The sequence below is a fragment of the Xenia sp. Carnegie-2017 genome, unplaced genomic scaffold (genome assembly GCF_021976095.1).
Source record: "Xenia sp. Carnegie-2017 unplaced genomic scaffold, XeniaSp_v1 HiC_scaffold_16, whole genome shotgun sequence".
Lineage (NCBI taxonomy): Eukaryota > Metazoa > Cnidaria > Anthozoa > Malacalcyonacea > Xeniidae > Xenia > Xenia sp. Carnegie-2017.
In genome coordinates, this window is record NW_025813469.1 from 9,283,616 (window position 1) to 9,301,113 (window position 17,498).

At 34.1% G+C, this 17,498-nt stretch overlaps 1 long non-coding RNA gene across 1 annotated transcript; it reads right to left on the minus strand.

Moving 5' to 3' along the window:
• Nucleotides 1-1,516: 1,516 nt before the first annotated feature.
• Nucleotides 1,517-6,145, minus strand: LOC124436728. Its single transcript, XR_006945459.1, has 2 exons — nucleotides 5,968-6,145; nucleotides 1,517-1,935 (listed from the first exon to the last, which is right to left on the minus strand). It is a non-coding gene; the product is annotated as an uncharacterized LOC124436728 (long non-coding RNA).
• Between the last annotated feature and the right edge of the window lie 11,353 nt (nucleotides 6,146-17,498).

Here is a 17,498-nt window from a genome sequence, read left to right on the forward strand (position 1 = left end):
GAACTAGTACACCGCTTTACCTGTTGAGCTACCAAGTCCACTCATAACGAATAGATGTCAAATCTTTTCTAAACTGCTTATAGACGAGAAATTCTTACCACGATAGCAGTTTTCAGGATGGCTACGTGTTTCGACTTTATTCTGTAGACATCATCAGAGAATATACACAATATTATTCCTAACACAATATTATCCCTAAAGTTTTTTTCATGAACTGTGGGAGGAGACCCTATCCAACTCAGTACAAGAAAGGGAGAAATTAGTAAATCATTGTTGTTATAAAGGAAAAATTAAAACACATTCCAGTTAATTTGTACACACCAGAAACCTTTGGAGTTTTCAGCATAGCCTATTGATCCAAGATTGTGCATTGTCACCCATTTAAAGGCATACCTTGACAAGATAAAATATTAGATAGAAATGATGAAAAGCAGGACGTAATGAATTGCATAAGACCTCCCAATTTGGTCTCTCGAGAGATCATTTCTTAATAGATGATAAAGTTTATTACTGCGATTTGAATTAACACAGAAGTATATAAAAGCCGCACTACATGTGCAGCTTTACGTCATCTCTTGATGGGAAACGATTTTACATTAAAGATATAATTTCAATTATAGATATATTTTCTAGTTGATAAACCACAAACCAACAATTAAAGATATATTTTCTAGTTGATAAACCACATTATTTTAAGTCATTGATAATCCGTTATCTATAGATATGGCATTTACAATCCTTATGGTAATTTACGAGAAATGCTGTCTTTTACGAATTTGGAAGTGAAATTTTAATCGTTGAATTTGCAATAAGTCATCCTCATCCGTTCACTCTGTACTATCATAAAGTGTCAAATGCTGCAGGGAATAGTTTTCGTAAGATAGTACGTTACTAGTTCGTCGTAAATAGAAACAAAAGTACTTTCAACTTTGCTTGATTACCTGCTAACACAACGTCGAAACAATACCGTTCCCGTATTAATATTTATTATGTTAATAATAATCATCATTATTATTATGTATTATTATCATATAGTAATAGCAATAATATCCCGTATTAACAATGATTTTTAAAAGTAATTAAACTTACAAACGCATAAGGATATTTTGATCTGAAGGATATCTACACGAATCAGCGCTGAAGTTTTGTAAATACGAATGCTCAAAATTATGCAAAATCACGTAAAACATGATTTTGACCAGTCGTAGGCTGAATTTAAGCTCACCCATGCCTCTAACTTTGTCAAAATTTGCAGGCAACGACCTACTTGCGCTATTTATTAATTTTAATTTAGCGAATCGTATGACGTTCTATATGACGAAAATACTTTATGCAATTTCATTCTTAGCTATAAAACTTGCCCCAATTATGCTGGTTTTGTGAGAAATCCTTCAAACTATTTTGACTTAACCAATTGTAATTTTAATGGATCATTGAAAGAAATCAATAATTTGCTTCATTTTTCCACTATGTCAGAAAATTCTATAATATTATCAAACCAAAAATATTCCAGATGTTGAATTGTAGGACAAAATATAATTTCCCTTGGTAATAAATTTTTCATAGATAAAGAAAATGAGATTGTAACACCCACATGCTTGCCAAAATAAGTTTTAATTAGTTAATTAGGTAATAATTCTTTAATTATAAGTATAATTAAAGTAATAATCTTTTAAACATAAATTTTAACAGCGATATTTTGTTTTTCATCAACACTGCACTCCATCAATAATTCATTGCATGAGGTACAGGAATTATGCATTCACCAATAACAGGTGAACAAGTATATGGACGTGGACAGCAATATCCTCCATTGCAGCATTGTGCATATCTAACTGGACAACACTTATAACTTCGTGGACCTAGTCGATAAACGCAGCACATTTGATAGTCTTCACAATATTCCTGTCTTTTACATCGAATCCTCTTTAAATTCTGTAAAATCAAGTAACATTAGCTCGTTTACATAACTCAAAAGTTTGAATAAAGAAGCTACCATAGTTGATAGAGAATCAAATTATTTTTACAAACACAAGGTTAAAAATCATGTTTAGTTTAATGATGACATGTAAAATTATATAAATAAGATGGAAAAACAGCGACGAAAAGCAGTTAAATTTTAGTCTCTTTGTTTAGTTTTGGTAGCTGAATGAAGTTAACTTTATTGAAGAAAGGAAGTCGACAGACTAAAATGAAACCTTGTGAGGAAGGTCCATTTACTTTCAATTAAAGAATATAGTTTTTGAGGAGCGTACTAGATGTTCTAATTTGTGGCCACAACATCTTATTTGTCACAATGAGTGTAGAAAACATAAACACAAGGGCGAAATTAGAACTCTAATTGGAGGGGGTGGTAAATATTCCTATATTTATCTCTGCCAGGCTGGTTTCGTTTAAAACTAACACCCCAACGAAAGAAAGTAGTTGAGCAGAGCTGCATATATGAATCTTCACACACCTCAATTAGCGTTCTAGTTTCGCCCCCGGATACAAGTCAAAAGTTAATGTCCTCTTAATGGCCAGAACAATGCCTAAAAATTTGTAAGTTTTTAGTAATTGAATAACGTTATAAAGTAAATGGTTTAAACCCGGGAATATCGTTACATGTTTGTAAATGTAGATCGTTAAAGTTGGTATGGTCTTGAGAAGGACTGTTTTTGTTGTTGTTGACTGACGTTTCGACAACCTTAGCGGTAGTCATCTTCAGAGTAAAATGACGTTGTAGTTTTTTAACTCTGAAGATGTCTACCTGCTAAGGTTGTTGAAACGTCAGTCAACAACAACAACAACAGTCCTTCTCAAGACTATACCAACCTGGACGATCTACATTTAAAAAGAATAACGGAATCTATAAACCAAACAAAAAATCATTTGCAAATGTCATTCGAAGGAAAAACACTCCGAAAACAGTTTAACTATCCAATTTGACGATACAATTTGAAACGATTTCTTCTTTACTGAGAAAAACTAGAAAAGTGAAAGTCAACCCGTGCAAAACAGCAAAGATGAAAATAAAAGCAAGTTTCGTTTAAGGTTAAATAATGCCATATAATAAGCCTTTTACTAACCTCGCTTCTCAGTCTTTACTAAAAAAAATCAGACATCTTGCCTTACGGGCTCGGTCTGTACAAAAAGACGCCACTCCTATAATTCTCCGTAAAGACCTAGAGTTCTTTTATTAAGGGCCTAGTATTGATATTCTGAATTTGTTTGTTGAGATTAGTTTTAAGTTTTTTGATGCACATTGCTTCTTTGTGTTTTAAATAGAAGGAATGCGCGTAGATAAATCTTAAAGAAGCCCTTTGACCACAACAATATAATAAATTTTTTTCACATCTATCTCTTTTGTCTATACACATGTTATGTATCATATTTCTTTATAAATGAACTCTATGTAAATCATTTACAGGTTATTCGGCATGACGATGGCATAATTTTGCCGAAACATGTGTACATTACAAAATTTAAAGAAAGTTGTCGTATATCACTTTAAATACCTCATTTCAATCGTGCTGCTGCGAAATATTCTAAATTACTGGCACTTCTCATTTTCGCAAAAAATTCTCATTTTTGAGTCAGGTTATATGAGACACTTTATCGAAAGTCTTGAGTATTTTATCACGAGAGGTATTACTAGAGTGTTAAAATTTAATGCTTTAAGAACATTGCGAAAATGCTTTTGTTAAAGACGGAATCGTGTCGGTGATCAGCCGATCCAAACATGGTAACTCAATAAAGTCATTAAATGCTTGTTAATTCTCAATATTTTTAAGATTGTTGCTTTTTAAATACATAATGAACTCCACACAAACCCTAACCCCATGGATATCCCGTAACAGTGACGTATCTAGCTAAAAAGTTGGGCATGCTCTATAACATCGAAGAGTACAGACGATTTAGGTATTTAGCAGCCCTCAAGACAAATTTATTAAATTTTGTAACTCTAATTTTAATATATAATACATGCAAACAAACGTTTATTACTCGAAGGCATATGGGCATCGTCGTAGCTGTGTTTTAGAGCGGTTGTAAATATTCCAATTTGAATTCACATCTGAATTTGACTATAAAACAAGTTAGATCATGTTGCTTTATAATTGCGATAATTGCAAGTCTGTCGTTTGCTGCTTGACGAAAATACTACAACAACGAATCACTCATGCGTGGTATATCATACATGATGCCTTTACGATAACCGCAATTCGCACATGTATTATAATATAGATAGGTTTTTGATAAACAACAATACTACTTTGCCTAATTCATTGTTCCATATAATGTATTAATTTCTCCATAATAGTGGATAGTCTGCTATTTTAAATGCAAGAATAAAGCTTATTTGAAAATGCTAGTAATAAGCACCACTAGCATATTAACCAATAGAATTGCAGGGTTTTTGTAGTTATTATAATTTATTTACAACTGTTTTTCCTCCTCATTTCAAATGGCAGGATTATAAAGCTGAATAAAAAGGCAATAACAAGGAGACACTGGAATATTATCCAATAGAAAGGTCGTATTTTCTCTAGTGTTTATTATGGACATTCCTGCTCATAAATGGCAGGAATGAAGTCGAATTGCATGCGAGAAAGTGAAAAAGAAACTGCATTAAAACAGATTTGCTGCTAAGAAACTCCTTAAAATCTTTGTAACTTGATACTAAAGAGAAAACAAATTTTTAAAATTTTGTCTTAAAATTACTTGTGTTCTTGTGTGTACCTTAAATTATTAGAATTGATTATGTTCATTTTTGTTATATTTAGTCTTGCCGTGCTGGAAGAGCTAGACCGCTAACTACGCCACTGTCCCTTAAAAATTCAAATTATTTATTAATAAGAAAAAATCTTACTGTCACAAATTTCGTTTCGGGTGTGGTAATTAAATTAGAAGACTTTAGTGCATAACCAGAGCGTAATGAGATTGGGAAATAGGCATAATTAATGCTTTTGTCAAGTATTAGCTACTGGCTAATACATGGATATATTGTTTTCCGGTGACATCGATTGAAAGTATCCGAATATACATCAAAATTTTATATATTTTTGTTAATATCAAAGTTTCAACATTTACCAAGTAGTAATGCATTTATATGGATTTTTTATGCCAGAATGGCAGCTCGTTACCAAAAACACTCTATCAAATTATTTTTCTCTGTGTAAAAAAGCAACAGGAAACGATACAAATAATTATGCATTTGGTACAGTCATTATCCCCAATGAATTAACTAGCGATTAAAATTTTTAAAAGATCACATTAATTCAGCTCCTTTGGGATTTACTATTGTGTTACACAATATTAATTAAAGAAAAAACAATTCCAAACTTAAAAATAATGTCATATCCTCATTTTTAACTTAAATTTCTTACGCAAAAGCTTTGTAAAAGCAAAGACAAACATCAAAAAACGTACTCATATTTTTCATAAATGCAACGAACATGCACAATTGTATGATTAAATCTATAGCAAGGAAGAACAAATAGCTGATCTTTACTTGCAATCATTCTCTGGAGATTTACCAAACAATGTTACTCGCCCATGCCTGCTGGTGCCAAAAATAGCACAGATAAATTATTCTTTTGTATCATACCACCAACATGGCTGAAATTCAAGTCAATAATTGCTGGCAAACATGCAAAATGATTATTAATGATTTAACACGGCCTTTCTATAGTAAAGCAGTGTAGCACTGTGGCAGTGTAGCACGGTAGCAAAATATGCAACAATAACTAAAAGAAAATAGCAAAACACTTTTCATTTCACAGTCCAAAGCGATAAGTTTTAACATCATGCAATAATGAAGCTTTGGCAATGAAAACGCAATGCATAAAAACGACAGACAAGCCATAACAAAAGAACATTTCGGTATTTGTCAAAAACCATAAACATAAACATAAGCCTGCATGGAAATCATTTCGACAAAAACTTTCCCTAAGAATTAAGTGTTGTTATTTATATTTCATAACAGACCTTGTCGCTGCCATTCAATGATATTTCTGTCGTTACTCCTTTTATCCGTTGAAAATATGAATTTCCAAGAGAGATGTTCACGGCCACTATTATCACGATGAAAAGGAAGGATTTCATTGTAGCAAATTATGTTCAATAATAAAGGTTTCAACTGAACACAATTGTTTGAAAGTCATAAATAAAAGGTCATATGAAAATCATTGTACCTGTTAAAAATTCATACGATGATCGTCACGTTTTCGTTGTAAATGTGACATGGTTGTCATGTGGGTTTGATGACATGTTTACTATTGTATTGCAGTAAGTTCTTAAAATAAGTCCAAATCCATCATATGAAATAAATGTTCAAGAAACTTACGAGCGCTGTAGTACAAGTTTACAAAACGACAAAAAATCGATGGAAAAATTTCCAATTGTGTAATATTTATTCTGTGATATGTTTTAAGTCTTAAATTATAAAAAAAATTCTATAAGTCAAAGTCCAAAAGTTCATAATGCAAAATTAATAGTAATGATATTACATAGTAAAGTTAAATGACTATCAATGACTGGGTATATCGTTATCACATACAGTGGCGTAGCTAGCCGTCAATAAAATTTCCCGCAAAATAACTTCAACAATATCATTTTCAAAGTTGATGACAAGTAGCTTTTTAAAAGATTGATTTACTTACATATAATTATTTGGAAAGAATGTAAACAATATATTAAGCTACGTTTGTCAACTAGAACTTATTCTACGCTTATAGCTCGACATGTTCATGCTCTCTAAAATCATCATAGCCATGTAGTATATTTTAGATTGGATGAAAGAATCTGAGCGTGCTCAAACGCGACGTTTTACGTCATGTCGTTGTGCTGATTTGGCAAAGCGAGACCTATACTTAATCCCGCGTGTAATTTTTTGTGTGCTACATTCGTTGTTGTAGTTCGTGTACGTTGTAAATATTTCAAAACATTTCCTATATAATTCCGTTGCTTGTTTTTATTTATATGCTCCTAAAGAAAATATTAAATGAATTTAAATGAAGATATGATCTTTAAATGTCATGGATTCGCACCGCAGAAGTCATGGGTTCGAATCCCGTTGAGTTACCTGAATTTTTCAGGTTCATGATACAATTGCTTAAATTGTCCAACAAATTGCGAAGATCATATCTTCATTTAATTTCAAACACCGCACTGCATAAAACATTCTTTCATAAAGTAAATATTATCGGTTTTTTGCCATGAAAGCTTTTCTTTCCTTGAAAATCTAGCTGTAGCAAAATGTCATCGCAAAGCAAAGGCCTATGCCGAGAGTGTAAACTAAATCATTTTTTCGAGGCTTTAGGGAAAGTTGATGCACAGAGAAAGATTGGTTTTATGAAATGACAAGTCAAGATAGCATCCTGTCTATTATTTCTGGGATCTAAGGAATTCTCTTCATGTCATGGACGATTACATCAATACGCCATAACTGGAGATGCCAGCACCCGTGCCAGTCAAAAAAGAATCTTAGTTTAATTAAATCTTCCACAAGATGTTTGGATCAGGAACATTGTTGAACGACAAGTCTTCTACAAAGGCTTTTTTCTCAAAATCTTTTTCGATTGAGCTGTGCTTTATTTAGCCACATTCCAAACGTTTATGGATTAGCATATGAATACTTGCAACAATGACTTTAAAAATTAAAAAAAAACGTCAAGGTAGTCAACTGGAGCTTTTCTGTGAATAAAAGTTCGATTGCTTATAAGAATCAACGTTTCTCTTTTTTTTTTTTGTTTATATTTGTCGTAGAATTTTAGAAAGGTTGCAGCTGTTATTGCCCAAGCAACCGTACAACTGATGGCTTTGCAAGAGTCAATATATGACTTGGTTTCTTGATGGGTAAATGTTTTCAAATTTATCTCTTCGCGTTTTTTTTTGGAGGGATGTAATCACATTGTAGATGTGGTTGCTTTTGCTAGTATGAATTGATTTGGTTTCTTCTTAAAGAAAGACATCATTTTTTCTAAACGAAATTCCGTTTGTGGACGATGTCCACAATGTGAAACAATGAAAGGAAACAAAGAATAACATATTCTTTTTCCTTTACTAAGTCGAGCACGCTTAGCTTCAGTTCCAAACTTATTACTTATTTTTGAACATTACTGGCATCACCGGATATCTCATTTTTGTAACATTGCTCCTAACATTGGTTAACGTTTAACTAACAATAATAAAACATTGTGAACATGATGAAAAGACAAACTTTCTTTTGATGAAAGTGATATACAACTCAGCATATTTCCATAACCATCAAAACAATTCGACATAATTTCTGCTAATGTCTCCGAGAAATCTGATCGTCTGTTATTTCGATTTTTGATGACAGTTTTTCTTGAGGTAATCCATTTCATGGCCTTCAATGCCAAAATAGAAATCTTAAGCCAGCGATGATTGAAAAACTGTAACGTAAAGCGGAAGTAAATTTAACAATTTTTATGACGTAGCTGTGATTGAAGCGAAATCAAAAACTATGGGCGGCGGTTACTAGAAGCCTGTAGTAAAATTGCCACCGAAAGTAAAACTGTCTTAGCGTCCTCCATTTTTGTTCCAAAAACCAGCAAATATAAAGCATTAAATGGTAGAAAGACAAATTTCTTGTTGAGTTTCTTTATTCATGAATAGACAGCGATCCCTACATTTAGAATTGATAATTGTACACGTTTCCTGTACACACAATACAATGACGTAAGAACCAGATAACAAATACGGCTAACCTGACGTTTACTCTTCATTTGACTCCGAAGATGATTACCGCAAAGGTTGTCGAAACGTCAATCAACAACAACAAAAACAGTCTTTCTCAGGACTATACCAACCTGGACGACCAACATTTACAAACATGTAATGATACTCCCGGGTTCAAACCAATTACTCACGGGTTCAAACCATTTTCTTCATTTAGAATTGAGTTGTTTATAGATGTCATAATGATAGTAAGGCATTTATTTAATGCAGTGGATGTAATTTATACGTCGTTAATACTGTTTTTTTTCCACAAGGGCGCGCGTATCTTGCTATTCTTCATCGCTTTGACTGGCAATGTTATAACGTTAAATAAAATTAATGCAAACATTTTTTCATAATTTATCTCCTATGTGAAAAATTGTTATTATTTGCACTTTTGGAACAAAAATGGCGGCTGGATGTCCTTGTGACCATTTTTACCAAATAACCTTCATCACAATGCAAAATGCAGAGAAAAATACGTGTCCCACTCTTACAAATACATTGCTCGGGCGGTTACCACCAAAAATACCGTGCATATGAAATGAAACAACGTAAAGTGAAAAGATTTAACTCAAACACGAACGACTCATGGTATTTAGAAGTGATTTAACGTCGTTTACTGAGTTCAATCGACATGCTAAGAAATGATTCATCTTGTCATGAAATGATTCGATTAATATTGCAATGATTCAACAACATTTGTTTTCATTTAACTAAACAATATGATATTACTCAACATGTTCTTCACTAGTTTAACAGGTTGTATTCAGATGACTCGTTCAGCATGCAAATGATACATTGCGTTTTGAAACGATTTCTTGTCATTCAAAATAATTCATGCAAATGTGAAATGATTCGATTTTCTAATAAAAAATTCAATGCAATTGCAAACGACTGAAATTTGTTAGAAATGATTCGCCGCGATTTGAAACGATCCGTTGCTGTATAGCGAACTGACTCAATATGTTTTTGAATGACCTAATTTATGTGGTCTCAATATGAGCTGTTGGGAAACGATTCAGTAAGATGTGAAATGAATCATTGTGACGTTAAATAATTCGATGCAATGCCAAATGATTTAGCGTAATCTTAAATGATTTAATGTAAGGTGAAGTGGCTCAGTGTGAAGAGAAGAGATTTAGTCTGATGTGAAATTATTCAACGAAATGCAAAGTGATTTAACGCGATACGATGTTTTGCTACACTGATTCTTGAAATTATACATAATATAAATCCTAACACGGTTTTTATATGCATTTGAAAAACATGTGACTTGGACGAGATTTGAACTCGCACCTTTGGGTACTAGTCCGCCGCTCTACCTGTTGAGCTACCAAGCCCACCGGGATTGGAGACGAGTCAAATCTCTTTAAAACTACGTATGGACGAGAAATTCTCGCCACGATAGCAGTTACAGGATGGCACCGTGTTTCGACTTTATTCCAAAGCCATCATCAGTGAAATTAAAAATTTTTGAAATTAAAGCGGAAGTATATCTGCACGATTTAAAGTTTGGGACAAGAATCCAGCTTTATGTAATGAAAGGATAACAGTTTCCGTGGTTTTTCATTTTATTGTTTTTTATTGGTTTGTTAATGGCCGGTTTCGCAATAGGAGTTGGAGAATATTTCGGATAAGTTTTCTATAACTTTGACATGACAAAATAAATTGAAGAGAGTGCAATATGTGTTGTGTAAAGGTCGTTTGAATAAAGCAAATAATTATTCACTCAAAATCAACAAAAAATCTGGATGTAATGATATTTTATGAACCTCATGGAAACGACTATTTTCACTTTATACCACATGTAACATCATCAGACATCAGTGGGACGGGTGTTTCAAAGTTTGGCAATTCTATTATCATTGTAGTAGTACTCTTGGTTATTACAAGTATGTGCAAATGACGCTGTTTTTCAAAAAAAAGGCAGACCTAAGATTTATTAGTTGAATCTTAGTGTTTAACAATACAGATGTTACTGTATGCGATAGTATTTGAACTGAAAAACACAGTAACAAATTCGACAACTACATTAACAACTTGATAAAGTAAATGGTTTGAACCCGGGAGTATCGTTACATGTTTGTAGATGATCATCATTTACAAAAATTAACAACTTGGTTAACTGCATCTGATGTTTTTGGAGGGTGGCTCCCGCCTGCCAATACTATTATATAAATCGTTTACAGTACCAGTCAACTCACCTGTATCGTCGGTGCATTGTCGTCGGACCAAGCAGAAAGCAAATTACTGTTCGCAAATGAATTGGCCAAAAATCTAAAAGAGGCTGAAGAGGCGAGTCACATCAGCTCCGCTATGATAAGTGGAAATCACAAAACGTACTTTACTGCCAAAAAACCAATGCCTTCTTACAAACAGGGGCATTCCTCTAGCAACAAAATTTTTATGGCAAATCAAGCAGAGGAACACGCACAGAGGGAAAAAAACTCAATGGAAAGTGGAAAAAATCCTCTCGATTATACTTTACGACCTAAATTGGATGGGTCACACCGACTACTTCTGAATTTGAAAGCTTTTAACGAGTCAGTGGCCTATCATCATTTTAAGATGGACTTTATTCACAATGTCACTAAGCTAGTTAAAAAAATTGCTTTATGGCATCACTGGACTTAAAAGATACGTACTACTCTATACAGATAAAATTATCGATTCAAAAATTTTTAAGTTTTTCATGGCGTAAAGAAATTTATCAATTTACATGCTTTGCACTCAAGTGGACACATTTCGTTAGTACACATTGATGATTGTTATCTTCAGGGGCAAACATTTGAGAAATATGTCCTTAACATTATTGTTACGTTTATAATGTTCGAGAAAATAGGATTTATCATACATCCAACCAAATCCTGTCTATTTTCCTCACAGGATTACCCTAGGGTTTCTTGATAAATCGGTGACAATGACCATAAGGTTAACTATAGAAAAGGCCACTGACTTGAGGAAGGTTTGTAAAGCGTTACTACATGTAACTAAACCACAATCAATAAGAGAGGTTGCCGGAGTAATTGGAAAAATAGTAGCAAGCTTCCTAGTGGTAATGTATGGGCTCTTACACTATAGAGGACTAGAAAACGATAAAATTCGATCCTTTAAAGATGCAAAAGGAGATTTTGACACTATTATGCAACTATCAGATGGTGCACGAACAGAAATACAATGGTTGGCCTCTAATGCTGAAAATTTATTTCATAAATTTTCAAGGGAGGAACCCCAACATACAATTTCCACTGATGCTTCCCTTTCAGAATGGGGAGCAGAATATAAGGGAACATCAAAGGTGAGGCGTGGACTAAATAAGAGGCTATAAACCACATTAGCTACTTAGAAATGTTAGCAGTCTACCTAGGTCTACAGACCTTTGCAAAACATATTGAGAACACGCACATCAGAATGGTTCTCAAATCTGCAGGGATTAATAGTTCAAAATACGCAGCAAATAGCAGTCGGGCAGCATCAACATCGAAGTGTAAAGCCAAACGCCTTTCACTAAAAGTGATAATGTCAGCAGCAGGTTGGTCAAGAGCAGAAACATTTCCAACACTCTATTCAAAACCAATTAAAAATAAACACTTGAATTTTGGCAATATTGTGTTAAAATAGAAATATTTGGTTTGTCAATTGACTTAAAATTGTTAAAGTTATTAACTGAAGTTTATGACAACAATGTGATCAATGTGGCACCTCCCTGCGTCTGGATCATCACGTTGTAGTCGTGCAGGGGCTTAAGTATTAACTGAAGGAAAACTAAGAATGATCCAAAACGGGTCTCCTATCTTCGATGTCGAACCCTCGGAACTACACCTCCAAACTCTGCTAGCTTGATGAGACACAAGCTGGCTTGATGAGACACACATGGAAGAGTGACTACCATACGAAACTACTAATGTGGCACTCTAGGTGGTTCGTAGCACAGGACTTTGAAATTTCAAAGGACTCCTTCGTGTCAGGGACTGATGACAAGATAGAATTATAAAATTAAACGAGACTTACATGGAATTCTATCTTGTTCATCAGTCCGGAACGAAGGGGTTGCATGCCTAATATGCCCTCCCGTCCCATATATTTTTATCTGGGGATAAATTTATCATTTTATCACTAAATTTTTTTCCTGCACTAGTCACGTTGGAAACCAATCTGCAAATGCGCATGCATCTCATGGGACTCCTTCGCTCCGGACTGATGACCAAGATAGAATTCCAATCAACCTTCGACTTCCAGGTAAGTCTCGTTTAATTTTATGATTTTGTATGAAGGTGGTGTAAAACTAAAATAGTTCATCAGAAGTCCTGTGTACGTTGGTTCGTGATATGTAGACGTTGTAAAGGTGTCATGAGAGTTTGTTAGTAAAATGTTAAGAAATAGCAGTTGATCTTGCTGTTCAGTTACAAATGAAAATGTAATGTTTGCGTGCTGTGTGTTAATGTAATTATAAAACTTTATGGCCTCAGTTTCGTTAGTAAAAACACAAAAAATATCGTCAACGTATCTGCTGTAAAATAGTGGTTTAATGTCGTTGTAGTTGTTTAGCCAGTTTCATTCATGTGAGCCTATGCATATGTTAGCAATTATGGGTACTAAGGGGAGCCCATTGCAACACCGTCCGTCTGGTCATAAAATTTTCCATAAAATGAAAAATGCGTCTGTGAGACAGAGTTGTGAGTGAATATTGCGTCAATTGCTATGTTGATTGTTTGATTCGGTGGTACGTTAGTTTTAGGGTACCTTTAAATTCCTCACGCGAGGTTCATAAAATTTCCTAAAAGTTACGTAATAACTGAGATCATAGGTTTTAGTCTAGTTAAGTTACAAATTGCGATCAGCGTGCGCTATGTGATCACAAATAACTTAAATCCGAAGCCAGTTCTTATAATATGCCCTTTTGAAGCAAAACGAACTTTTTGAGGTACTTGTCAGCGGCTACTGAGGTATATGAACTTGAATGAGCATTCTCATTGGCAAAAATTTTCAGTTGCCATGGTCTCTGAGGAATTTGGTGAAATTTTGAGATGCCAAGGAAGATATTGAGGTTCTGAGGAATATTTTGAGGTATTTGCAAGTGTTTGTCCTTGAACGCTGTTTGTAATAATGTCTATGATTTGCTATGATGTTCTGTATTTGATCTAAATAGCCGTTGATGTGTGCATTTCATCAACTCTCTCATGACCAGCAAGCGTACCTCTCAAATATGCTTTTCTTTATCTTTCAATATACTGGAGATACTATCATTATTTGTGATTTAGGGCACTCTACTTCTTTGTAAATTAAACAGAGATTGTTTTCAAGAAGCCAAAAGGCAATGAATAGCAACAACAAACACGAAACATGCTCTGTTTCCTCGGTATAACGAACGACGTGGCCAGCTAAGCACAAAACTGAGATGTGTATCTGGCTTGCTACAATTAAAACTGTTAAATTCAATAAGCCGGAAACCCGTCCGCGAGACTTACATTCCACGCAGTATGAAATCGCAAGGAAATATCTACCCTGCAATCTTGCAACGATGGTTCATTAGGTTGATAAATTTAGCTATTTTTTGTCCCATTACGACGCTAATTGAATTTTTAATAACTTGTCAATGTCAAAATTGCCATAACTTTTCCTTTATTGTTGGAGAGATATCTGCCCTAATGTAATGATATCACAGTAATTTTCTCTTTAAACTAGAGGGTATATTAACTTTGATGAGGTGATAACCCAATAAGTAATTTATTTTGTATAACTGGTGGCGATATCTACTTCAATGTGGTGACCCCATTAGGTAAATATTTTTTATTTATGGTTGGAGAGAGATCTTCTTCAATGTGGTAACATCATATTGTAATTTTCTCTTTTATAGTTGGGGAGATACCCCTTTAATGCTGTGACCCATTTAGTCATTTGCTTTTTTATATCTGTATGGATATTTACTTCAATGTGGTGACCATGTTGTTTAGTATACACAAGACACGAGAACCAGAACAATCGCCTCCACTACAACCGATAGTTTCATCAATTAACGCATACATTTATAATCTAGATAAGTATCATAATTCCCTACTTACACAACTCATACAAGATGACCACTAAAGATTCTTTCACTTTCATCGACGAATACTCATCTTTTAACTCATCCACCTCTTCTCGCAAATTCTTCATATCGTACGACGTGGAAAGCCTATTCACTAACATACCACTAACTGAAACCATCAACCTAATAATTGACCCAATATTCACTTACATTCCTAGTCTCGATATAAACAAGATGGACTTCACGCAACTGTTTTGATAGCGACAGCAGACTCATTTTTTATCTAATGGAGAGTTTTATGATCAGACGGACTGTGTTGCGATAAGCTCTCCCTTAGCACCCATACTTCCTAACATTTTATGGGCTCAAATGAACGAAACTGGCCAAACAATTACGACACTAAACCGCTATTTTACCGCAGATACGTTGACGATATTTTTTGTGTTTTTACTAACGAAACTGAGGCCATGAAATTGTATAATTACATCAACAAACAACATGCAAACATTAGATTATTATTCGAAACTAAACAAAAAAGATCAACTACCATTTCTTAACATTTTACTAACAAAATCCCATGACTTCTGTATAAGTTCTGAGTATCAACAAATTTAAAAAACATTTAATAAAAACGACTATTTTTTTAGAAGAAAACATGTTTCAAAATTAACACAGTGCCATCTTCAGGGCGAATGATAGTCTTTGAAATATGATACCGTATTGAAAGATGTGATTAAATTATTTACATTGAATGGGATGTGTGTGAGTAAGTCGTTTGTAAGGTTGCCGGTGATTGCTATGATCTGTTCAGGGAGGGTTTGTTCCAGTTGATATGCCAACTTTCTAATGTAAGCCATTGTCTATAGTCAATGCTGTAAATAAATCATTTTGCTGAATCCCAGTCATTGTTCTACTTTGTCAGTCGGTGATGTTCAGCAATGTGATTAGTTTTGTCTTGTTTCATTCTAACTCGTTTGTGTGTTATAAGTCTTAAGTTTAAGTTAAAGTCATTTCTAAAGAAAACGTTGGACTTAAAGGATGGATTAGAACTTCAAATACCTGGAATTTTCAATGACGATATTGTTTCATCTTTAAAGAAAAACGGTTTTCTTGACAGGAGATGTTAAAATGGCAACAAATTGGCACCTGCTGATTTCTCTCGCCCTAAACCAAAGTATCCATCCATCAACTCAATCAGCACTCCACCTTTTTCTCCTTCAGATTGTAAACACATAGACAAAACTAACTTCAACTTGTTAAATACATTGACAATGTTTAAATATGAAAATCATACATTGGAAAATAATGGACTGCTTTTAATGTTCTCTTCTGATTTAAATGATCGCAACGTATGCTTGCAAAATTTATAAAATTAGATCAATACACATTTGGTATTTATCACAAATTCATACTTTCTCACAGTGTCATGACTATGTGAGATCCACAGGAAACTTTTTCATTTCTTATCTCACCTGGAATCATCAAATGCATCTTCATTTAAGACTTGGTAGATATTATTAATCTAAAATAAATTTTATTACATGCTCTTATAAATGACAGTTTGCTGCAAACTGGCAAATGAAAAGACAATTATTTATTGTATTCTTAGAGCGTGAATATCCTTATGTTAGTACAACTACTATACAGACAAGCACAGTTTCTTCATATGCTTTCCCATTTTTGATAGAGAGAAGACTTCTTAAAGTTTAATACATCACAAAACCTTTTTAAAGATACATGGCATTCTAACAACAATTTTTCAGCAAGATTCACCAAAGTAAAGTGGAAAGCTACAGCAGGTCGAGTAAATTTAGCCTGACCATAACTGCTCCTTTACAAGAGTAACAGCTGAGTCATGGGAACATGTAACTAATTTATCAGGCATTTCAAGTGAAATACAAGTTTTTTTAAAGTAAACATGTTTTGGCATGCTTATGCTATCTTCAGTAATTTGGGATGTGACGGGGCGGGTGGCTGAATTGCGTGAGCTATAAGCCAGACGGCGTGGGTTCAATTCCGGCTCGTGGCACATCTGGCAATGTGTCTGTAAAACCTAGCCCGGGTTGACCAAAGCCATGTGAGGGAAATTTGGTAGAGGAAACTATGTCCTCGGATGGACTGTATCGACATCTGCAATGTTGCAACCTTGTCACATTGTGTCACGCTGATATCAGCGTTGTAGTTGCGTGAAAGGTACAAGTGATTGTAGTTTGGTCAGCTGCCTTCACTATAATTTCATTAACCAGGATGTTCCACTTTGTGTGGAACCCTCATACGGAGTCCATTAATTTGGGATGTAATTCCCGTTATATTGGTGAGACAACTCGCCATCTCTCCACACGCATCAAAGAGCACACACATTATGACAAAAACTCACACAGTTACAAACACCTCCACATTTCACCACAATGTACTTCCAAAAACAAGGCTAGTTGTATGCTTAAATTGACTTCAAGTGCATTTCTAGCATAGTAAATGTGAAGTTAATCAGAAGATTTCATAATTCCAACAAAACTTGTGATTTCTCAACTTTTTGAATTTCTCTGTAAGGACTGCCATTGTATATAAATAGGTATAGCAACACCTGTATATTTTTGTGATGAAGTCTAATAGGGAAAGATAGAAATGGCATGAACCAGAACAACGGAAGTAAGGCACAAGGTATACGCTTGAGTATGCAAATTAATCTTCTACTACATTACTATGATAACCAAAGCATAAAAAATATTGCAGTCAAGTAACATCA